Source organism: Neopsephotus bourkii, unplaced genomic scaffold, assembly GCF_033783945.1.
Source record: "Neopsephotus bourkii isolate Nb327-2 ecotype Australia unplaced genomic scaffold, CSIRO-AGI_Nbou_v1 NB_1346, whole genome shotgun sequence".
In the NCBI taxonomy this organism is placed as follows: Eukaryota; Metazoa; Chordata; class Aves; order Psittaciformes; family Psittacidae; genus Neopsephotus; species Neopsephotus bourkii.
The window spans coordinates 3481897-3492408 of record NW_026901826.1 but is presented as its reverse complement, the minus strand read 5'-3'; positions in this window follow the sequence as shown (position 1 = coordinate 3492408).

The following is a 10512-nucleotide window of genomic DNA, read 5'->3' as shown; positions in this document are numbered from 1 at the left end:
TCCCAAATTCTTTTTTTTTTTTTTTTTTTTTAACCAAGAATAGTTATAAAAATCTCTTAGGTCTTCTACCCACATGTATTTCCCATCCTTATACAATGGTGGCTATAGATTGAACAAGAAAGAAGGACATTTAACAACATCATGTTAAAATATCAGTTATTATGCTTAAGTATTCTAAGTTATACAAATTTAAGCTTTGACAGTGCTGAAAATATATGAAACTTGGTCTTTCTACTTCAAGGATTATTAACCAACCTGTATTAAAAAAAAAAACAAAACATAAAAATATTCAGATTTAAAAAAAAACAAACAACCAAATGTTTGTTATTTCTATCAGAAAACATAAGTTTCTCCTCTTGGTAAGGAAATATATCAGTCCCTTATGAAACCTAATTATCCTAATATTAAATGCACATATATATATATACATATGTATCAATATGAATTTTGTCTGAATATGACAGTGGGTGACATCAAAATTCCCTTGAATATAGATGATTCACCAAGAAGGTACAGGAGATAACATCTGCTGGAGTTGTGGGTTTTTTTCCACTGGCTCAGTCTTTCCATCTATTCAAAGCCATACGTAAGGAAATCAAATGTTCCAAAGACCTCATGTGAACAAAAAGGCTACAACTGGTTAATGAGATTAGTGAGAAAACTGGAAAAATCAACCACACTTCTCTCCCACTTTCTTATTTTTCCGGTGGGAGTTTATCTCCTGTTCTGATAGAACTAAATGAATAATGAAATCCGTGCCTGCAGCCTCATGCATAAAGAAGTTATTTTAGAATATACATTAAAAAAACGGTAACAGTGATCTAAAAGGAAAACGATGACAAATGTTGTCTGTTTCATGGTGGTTGTATTCATTTCATTGGAGATCAAGCAAAAAATTCTATTTTCCCATACATTTAAAAAATGGAGGCAGTGTCCTGTCCTGAAGAAGGAAAAAACGTGTGTAACAAGACAGTTGTTTACAGTATTTGAGAAAAGTATGACATGCCATTTTATTAATAACATACAGAGTTTATAAACCCATGCTGCATGTCTGAAACATCTGTGATGAATGATAAGAATGTAAAGAAAATCAAACTTTCTCTATTCTCAGTGGCTCAGTATAAAGGTTTGTATTGACACATATCAAAGATTTTGATACAGACACACTGGTGCTGGGTCCATTTACATTAAGCCTTAAAAAGTAAATGTTGTAATGATAAAAGAGCTGGTGGCACACAAGCCATCTTGGATTGCAAAAAAATAGAGTTGTGTTTTAAGGTTTTCTGGTTCATAAACACAACTGTTCCAAATACACTTTATAGCTTGGCTGTGTGGACAGCTCATATTTCTTCTATGACACTTCTTTTTTGCTTTGTGTAAGTATTCCTCATATTCTAACAGGAAGAACAAGTTCCCAGTTGTTGGAAACTCTTAAAGAGCAATGTTGTCATGTTTTTTGAGGTTTTGTATGAAGGATACACTCTTATGTGGCTAAAATGCATATGCATCTGCATAAAAAAAAAAAACCTATTTTTTATTTGCTCTTACTATATTTTGAAAGAAGAATGGGAAAAATCTGTGAGGAATTCCATCCCACATGTTGCTAACTGCCCGTATAAATTGACAGAAATAATTCTACATCTTATAAATACCTGATACACAAATTTGGAGTAAATATATTACACTGGCACTTTCATATAACCATGGATATAACCACCTTCATATAATGTGTTTATGATTTATATAATATATATATTTATAGGTATGCACATAGATATGCGTTTTGCCTCTCATGTTCTTCTTTTAATTCTAATCAGATGAAGAAACATATATATTCTATTTAATTGCTGTATAACTGAGCATTATGAGTTACTGTTTACTCAATCTTGGTCTGGAAGGGTACACTCTGATTTCAGTAACTAATTTGGGTCTGACTCCAAGTAAGATATCAGCAGGCTGTGATTAGCAAAAAACAAATTCAACTGCAGTTTCTTTATGGAGATGAAGCAAAGAAAGAAAGAAAAGTTGCTTCTGCCTAATTTGCCTAATGTCTTCCTGGTGTTGTGTATCAGATCTGTATGGAGAGAATGAAATAAGATTATTCCTCAGACAACTGAGATGGGTTGTTTTTACTCTGATCAATCCATTGCTGAAGAGAGCAGGAAAAATAGGATTATAATCAAATAGCCTTGTTCCTTATAAATAAAAGTGTTAATTAGCATTTTAATAGCAGGACTTGTGCACTGTGAGTGGTATGTTATATTGTTCTCAGCAGCAGAGCTAAAGTTCCCAATATGTTAACATTAATTTTATGACTTGCTCTTCTTATTATGCTCGTTAGTATATGAAATTAAAGTAACAGAAAATATGGATTGCTCAGGGCAAAACACGTTCTCCCCTCTTGTGGAACAAGAAGCTCCTCATACATTTCACATACATACTGTGAGAACTGAGCAACTATTCCAGCCTTTAGGTGAAATTCAGTGTCTTCCTTCTTTACCTGAAAGTCTTATGCTTTTCCAGAGAGGATATAATGTCCTGGGTTTAGCAGCAGCAGTCATTTTTTCTCCTTCTTGGTAGCTGGTGCAGGGCTGTGTTTTGACTTTCAGCTGGGAACAGAGCTGAAAAACAATGATGTTTTGGTTTGGCCAAGGACTTTGTGGGCCTCATGCTCTGCCAGGGAGGAGGGGAGCCGGGAGGAAGTAGAGACAGTACACCTGACCCAAACTGACCAAAGAGGTATTCCATACCACAGCACGTCATGCCCAGGAGGTAACTGGGAGTGGACTCGGAAGGGGGCTAGAGTGGACGGCAGGGTTGGAGGAGGTATCGGTCAGTGCTTGGTCAGGCTGGGGGGGCGAGCTATCGGTCGCCTGGTGATGAGGTGTTGTATTCTCTTCCCTTGTTATTTCCTTTATCATTACTATTATTGGTGGCAGCAGTAGTGATTTTTGTTATACCTTAGTTACTAAACTGTTCTTACCTCAACCCGTGGGAGTTGCATTCTTTTTGATTCTCCTCCCCACCCCTCTGGGAGTGGGGAAAGGGGGCGGCAGCCCCTGGTGAAGGGGGGGGGGGGGGACTAACGTGGGCCTCGATTGCTTCCAGCCTGGCACCACTCACTGGGAGGTACCCGGAAGGAGAGGGGGTCAGCCGGGTCGGACTGGTGGTTCGGCGCGTGGTATTGTACTCCCCCCCTCGACACGACATCTAATTATCTCTGAAAGGCTTCCTCTCAGAAGCCTGACTACCATCAAACACAGTTAAAAGAGATTCAGTTCAATGTGCCTATGCTTTGAGTAGTACATCTCGAAACAGTTTTCCCGGTGAGGACCTTCACTGAGAAATTTTTCCAAACAGGACTTCTTAGCACAAATCAAGCACAGAGAGTTGGTTTTGGTTTGTATTGTTGCAGTGTTGGGTTTTGGTCTGTTTGTTGCTTTTTTTTCCCCAGTTTCTGAGATCTTTCAGCAGAAATACAAATAATATAGACAAAAAGGACAGAATGCCTTCTCACACTAGCCATGCTCATGTTGCTGAAAGTGGGTTGAGGTCATTACAATAAAGTATCTAATTATATGCAAGTTAAAAAACTAAAGTTATTATCAAAGTAAACATTTCTAAATATATTTACCTTAGTAGGCTTTGGTTTTAAGTAAGGCTTCTGTCTTAATTCATTGAGATATATCTCAGTCTTAACCTGAGACTTGGCACATGTTTCAAGTAATGTAGCAGCAATCCCTTCTCACAAACATATTAGATTACAGTCAAATGAATCTATACAACTCATAAATGATGAAGATAAACAAAGGTAAACTTCGTCCTACTGTGATTCAAGTGAACTTTGCTATACTGACCCCATGCTAACAACTATGGAATAAGCTTGTGAAAAAGAAGTAATTGGAATTCAGAGGGCATCTTAGACCATTGAAGGGTTCAGTAACCTTGACATTAATTTATAAACTGCCTTTGCTTTCAAAATACCATGCACAGAAGAGAGACTATTCAAATAGCTTAGGGAATACAGCTGTTTTCACCACAGCTCTGTATTTAAAAATAAAAATTAAAATAACCTTGCTGTGTTGAGGACCTGCCATTAATGTTATTAAAGATCTATCTGAGAAAGGATAAACCCTGTTATGCAATTGTGAGCCAACAAATGTGTTAATTTATTTCCTCAGAAAACAAGTTTCTATTAGACTATAGCAACCTTTTCATTCACCCCTTTAGACTGTACAATAAGAAACTTAACTTCTCTCGTTAGAATGTTAATTCTAATTGTGCAGGTTGTCTGTCCAGCCTTGTTTGAAACACAGTTAAATTCAGTGTTAGATCAGATTTCTCAAGGTGTTCTTTAGTCATGATTTATATTCCAAGATTTCCATAGATCATTTTTAGATTATGACTTCTCTGGGATTTTCTGTGGTTGTCTTAAAAAAAAATAAATAAATAAAATTGTGTATCTTTTATCACTGTATTCCCCATCCAACTGAGCATTGGCCCAGTTACTTTAGTATTCCTTTTATTCCAACATGTTTACCAATTTACCTTCTTGCATTCTCTCACATTGCATACTAAACCTAAATTCATCCCTGCACATCTTAGGAAAGTCTTTGTGTTACTCTCAGCTGACTCATCCCAGATTCTACCTGCTATGTACTCCTTTCTCACATCTTAGCTCAGTCAAGAGTTCCCTGTTCAGCCTACTTTCTGCTACACCTGATCAACTTGAGTATATAAGGATGTTTCCTTTCTGTGTTCTGAGAAGGCTGCCCGGGAAGATCAGGAGGTTTTTTTTGTGTTTTTTCACCCTGCAGGCAACTGCCCATGGGTTTCTAACAAGTGGTTCCCTGGAAAAATGATTTTCAGCTCTCCTGATGTTGGGGATTGTAATTCTTATTTGCCCTTCTCATTTCTTTCATGGTCTGAAATTCAACCAACCTTCTGTAGTTGATGTTTCTGTAGCTAAGGATTCTAATGACTAGTCCTAGCCAGCAGAAGTCTTTTCTTAGTCACCTGACTTAATTCCTATATTAAGAAGCTGCAACCAGCACACTCCAAATATCTACCACCTTACTTTCACCCGACCATTTTATTCACCCAGTAAATGTCAAAGTGGTTAAAGTATCTTGTGAGTGCAAGGCCTTGTAATTATGAATCTTATACTGGTTGTCAAAACTCAACTTCCTTCTTTTTTTTTTTTTTTTGTAGGGGTCTCCCAGTATTTCACTGTACTGTTGCATCCTTTGATTTCCATCCATAAACCACTGATCACCTCACAACCTTTGCTGGAACAAAATCCCAGGCTTTCATATTGTATTTCTGTGTAAGATATAACCCACATTTCCCAGCTTTTCTGCCACCCTAGTGCAAGACTGAACCTCAACCATCCCATCACCACAGTTTTCCTAGGCAGTTACAGGGCTCTGGGATAGCCCTGATGACTTTTCACATCCCAGATCTGTTCTCTTGCTGAGAGCTGCAGGACAGAGCACTGCCCGAGCGGAGGCATGGCCTTGCTGGCCCCATGGCCATTCTCTGCTCCTTGCTCCCTCCTGGGTGGCAACCAGCCGTTCGTAGGTAAATGATGCCACCACATAAATGGAAAAATGTTCCTATGGATCTGGAAATGTCTCATCAGTAAACATAACATTTTTCATACTACTGATAATAAAGGAGGATTTGGCATCTCTCAGGTAGATGGAGATCTCTCAGGTGTCAAGCAGTTGGCAGTTTTTTAGTTTCTAAAGACCACAGGCTGTAGATGAAATGATCTGGAGGTTTACTTTGACTAACATGCAAAAAAGCTAACAACATAACTGCCAGAAAGCTGTCACTTCTAATTATTCTACTTTGTGAAAAGCCAAAAACCAATAATAAATATTCACAAAGATCTTACAAAGATATAGGCTGAGAAAGGTGGAGCTGTTCAGCCTGGAGAAGAGAAGGCTGCGTGGAGACCTCATATGAGCCTTCCAATATCTGAAGGGGGCCTATAACGATGCTGGGGAAGGACTCTTCACTAGGGACTGTAGTGATAGGACAAGGGGTAACAGGTTAAAACTTGAACAGGGGAAGTTTAGATTGGGTATAAGGAAGAAATTTTTTACCGTTAAGGGTGGTAACGCACCGGAATGCGTTGCCCAAGGAAGTTGTGAATGCTCTATCCCTGGCGGTATTGAAGTCCAGGTTGGACAGAGCCTTGAGTGACATGGTTTAGTGTGAGGTGTTCCTGTCCATGGCAGGCGGGGTGGAACTAGATGATCTTAAGGTCATTTCCAACCCTAACTATTCTATGATTCTATGATACAGCATCCATTGACAATTCGTTAAAATGAACATGTATAAAATACATTGCCTGTCACTGCTAGCTGTTGAAATGAGAATGCCTGTTATTTAGTGCCCAGGGATCCTACTTGACAAAGCCTTACATTCATGAATAAACTTACATGTGCATGCAGCCAAACAGACTTATTTCCCATATCAGTATTTGAAAAGAAAACTGATGGTTAGGGCCTTCTTCATATGCCATGTAATTTGTGACAAACAAAAAGTCTTCCGTAGTTTTATATTTGTTTAAAAATCTTTGCATGATTATGAAGCAACTTATGAAGCAATCTTTTGCATGATTATGAAGCAATTTATGAAGAATTCATAAATAAGGTACTGTATATGATATTTCACATAGCCTATAAATAAGTTAAATATAAAGGTAAGGTAAATGAGGTAAATTCATATCGTTAATATGATATTTACCTCTGAATTGTTCACATTTGTTGAATGCTGGATGCAGAAAAAACTGAAATGCTAAACTGGAATGAATAAGCATGGCTGCACTATGGTTGGTCTTAAACGATAAGCAGTCACGATAAATGTCTTGAGTTTCCATTCTCAGTTTATTTGCCTAACCATCAAAGATTAAATTTCAAAGGATTGTTTCCACTTCAATTATATTTCTGTGGAGATTGTTTCAAGTCTTAAAAAAGGAGTACCATGTTCTACCTGCAAGCATTGTCACTTGGTAGTGATAAGCATAACCCATCTCTTGACAAGATTATTGTAACATTTCCTTAGGGAAGAAAGGCAAATTTCTGAGGTGTTTAAAATAGGCTGGACCAAATTCTGAAAAATATGCTTCCAAATCCAAGTATTTCAAAGTACCTCAGAATGGTTCAGTCTGGAAGTGACCACCAGAGGTCATCTAGTCCAACGTCCCTGCTGTTCAGCCTGGAGAAGAGAAGGCTTCATGGAGACCTCATAGCAGCCTTTCAGTATCTGAAGGGGGCCTATAGGGATACTGGGCAGGGACTGTTCATTAGCGACTGTAATGACAGGACAAGGGGTAACAGACTAAAACTTAAACAGAGCAAGTTTAGATTGGACATAAGGAAGAAATTCTTTCCTGTTAGGGTGGTGAGGCACTGGAATTGTTTTGCCCATTGTGAATGCTCCATCCCTGGCAGTGTTGAAGTCCAGGTCGGACGAAGCCCTGGGTGGCATGATTTAGTGTGAGGTGTCCCTGCCTATGGCAGGGGGGTTGGAATTAGATTATCTTAAGGTCCTTTCCAACCCTAACTGTTCTATGATTCTATGATTTTATATAAAAATATAGCGACAAAATTTACATCTGCATTACTGTTATGTATTTTCTGAAATCAAATGGGAAACAATTCTTCATGCAGAGGGGAACACATGAAATAACTCTACTGGAGGCTTTGAAACATTTATTGCATAATCTCATCAATCATAGCATATACTGTGCTGAAAAGCATTACTTCCAGCCTAGAATCTCTAAATATGTGAAGAAAAGCAAGGTAATGCACGTTTAAAAAGAGTAAGGATTTATAAAGGGTAATCTGTTCCACAGGAGCTATTTGGATAATTACTCTTACTGTTTATGAGAATAGTCTTTCTGGCATTGAATATTTCAAAATAATCTTATTTATAGAATTTTGTTACTGACAGTTGCACAGTGCTTCCTTTACATTATATTTGACTACATTGACTACTGTGAGAGTTTTCTTGCTATTTGGGTCTTCTGTACTAGCTTAATATTTCATCTTTGTTTTGTATGATTGAGACGAGATACAGAAAGTAACATGTTCTGCATAACGCAACAAAGACATCTGCTTTCTTACTTGATATACTTGGAATTTTTCATAGGAAGCTTATATCAAATAAGTTTATAATTAAAGCACTGTTCTGCCTCTTTGTATTGTTCCCAGAAGGAATACTTTTTTAGTCTTCTACCTTTAGCAGTAGATAGTGCTCTTTATTTTCTCCACATTCAACTGAATCTGTCAGGTGAGAAATTTCCGAACAGGTAGAGTTCCATGCAGTAATGGATAGCTTCTGAGGAAAAGATTCTTATAAAATTAAAATTTTGTTGATAATTTTGTAAAATAAAAAAAAAAAGTAACATTGTTTTAAAGGGAAACATCAAGGAGCAGAGGATAGCTTTTTTTCTTTAGTGTTACCATTGAACAGCCACATACATTTGACCCTTACTTCACCCACTTCTGGAGAAAGTTTCAGATCTAGTGGTTCAGTATGTGTTTAAGAGGCCTTTTTTTACAGTTCATGGTGCAATTTATTTGTAACGGCTAATAACAGGTGTAATATATACAGTTAGTATTTAATTATTTCCACGCATTCATTTTCTGTTAGATATGCAATTTTCTCTGTTTCAGTGACTTGAGGCAGTTTGTTATAGTTTTGTAGTTTTGGTTTTATTTTCAATCATAAGCAGTCTACAGGCTTGAACTTGAATAGTGTCACATGACTGGAAGTAGTTTTAATTTTTATTTTAAGGTGCGGGTCTTCTCATGAAGCAAATTCAGCAACTGAAGTCTGACTTTTTTTAAAGTGGCAAAGTTTTGTATCTGTCTTAAAACCAGCAGAGACTTTGGGGGGGGATTTTTTTTTTTCATACATTTGACTTTGTGTTTTTTTCTTTAAGAAAAACATTAATAGTTTTGGATAACAATATTTTTTATTCTTTGATAACATTGTTAGTCTCTGCAAAAATCTCAGTTTCCAAATCCAAATATTTCAAAGTATCTCAGAATGGTTCAGTCTGGAAGTGACCACCAGAGGTCATCTAGTCCAACCTCCCTGCTAAAGCTAGGTCACCTAGAGTACATTACTCAAGGTTGTGTCTAGATGTCTCTTGAATCTCTCCAAGGAAGGAGACTGCACAACTTCTTTGGGCAACTTTTTCCAATGCTCAGGCTCCCTCTCAGTAAAGAATTCCTTCCTCAAGTTCAGGTGGATCTTCCTGTATTTTAGTTTATGCCCGTTATCTTTTATCCTGTTGTCTGACACCACCAAGAATAGCCTGGCCCCATCCTCCATTTAGATACTTATGCACATTTATCAGATTTCCCTTGAGCCTTCTCTTCTCTAGGCTGAACAGGCCCATCTTCCTTAGCCTTTTCTCTTATGACAAACACTCCAAACTCTTAATCGTTCTAGTAGTTCTTGAACTTGCTTTAGGAGCTCCATGTCTTTCTTCTACTGGGGAGCCCAGAATGGTATGCCGGGTGAGTAGAAGATGAAGACCTTCTTGTTGTTCTTGACATCCTTAGCCAGATATAATTCCACGTGGGCCTTGGCTTTCCTTGTCACATTTCTATATATTGTGACAACATCCCTCTATGTTGGGAAAAAATTCTGTGGCCACATCTAAAACTCTTTTTCTTTGTAAAAGTCCTTGAAATTTTTGGCACTGAGAAATTGGGTGTGTTACTCTGGACAAGAACATCATAAGTGCTGCAAAAATCCATTCCTCATGAAGCTGTTAGATGCAATATAGATACTATGAAATATCTGAAAGAAAAAATCTGTAGGACTATGGGAGATAAGCAGCATTCATCATGTCATTTTTCAGTGCCAACTTTCATATATCTCAGACATTATGACATTACCACTCACTGTTCCTTCAGATATTATAATGGAATAATAAATTCAGTCACTGATGCTAAATACTTCTAGAATGGAATCTGCCAAAATCCTGAATTAATTGAGCTAACATCTGTTAAACTTGAGGCATAGAATAGATATCTCAAAATATCAATAAACATTGAAGTAAATGTGCTTGGAATGTTTTATATATGCTTTTACATTCAGAGAAAGGTTTATGCTTAAAATTGAGCCATAGTCAGACAATACTCCTTCAATTCTAGTTTAAGCTTCTTATCGATAAATAAGATGCTTAAGCTTCAACCACTGTTATTTTTCTAATTATTGTTTGTTTTTAAAACTCATGAAAACAGGTGATAATGATGCATTCTGTGTCAAACAATTAAGTCGCAGACCACTTAAACACAAGACAATTTAAAAGAAAATGTTACAGAATCCCTGTAATGCATATATCATGTCCTTTACTGAATCATAAAAATCTTTATAGATTAAATAAATGTTTGAGAATCATACTTCCCTGTGATTATGTCACAATTAGCTAGTAATTGAATTTGGCGTACAGCTTCATCTGTGGATGGTGTTTCCTTTATG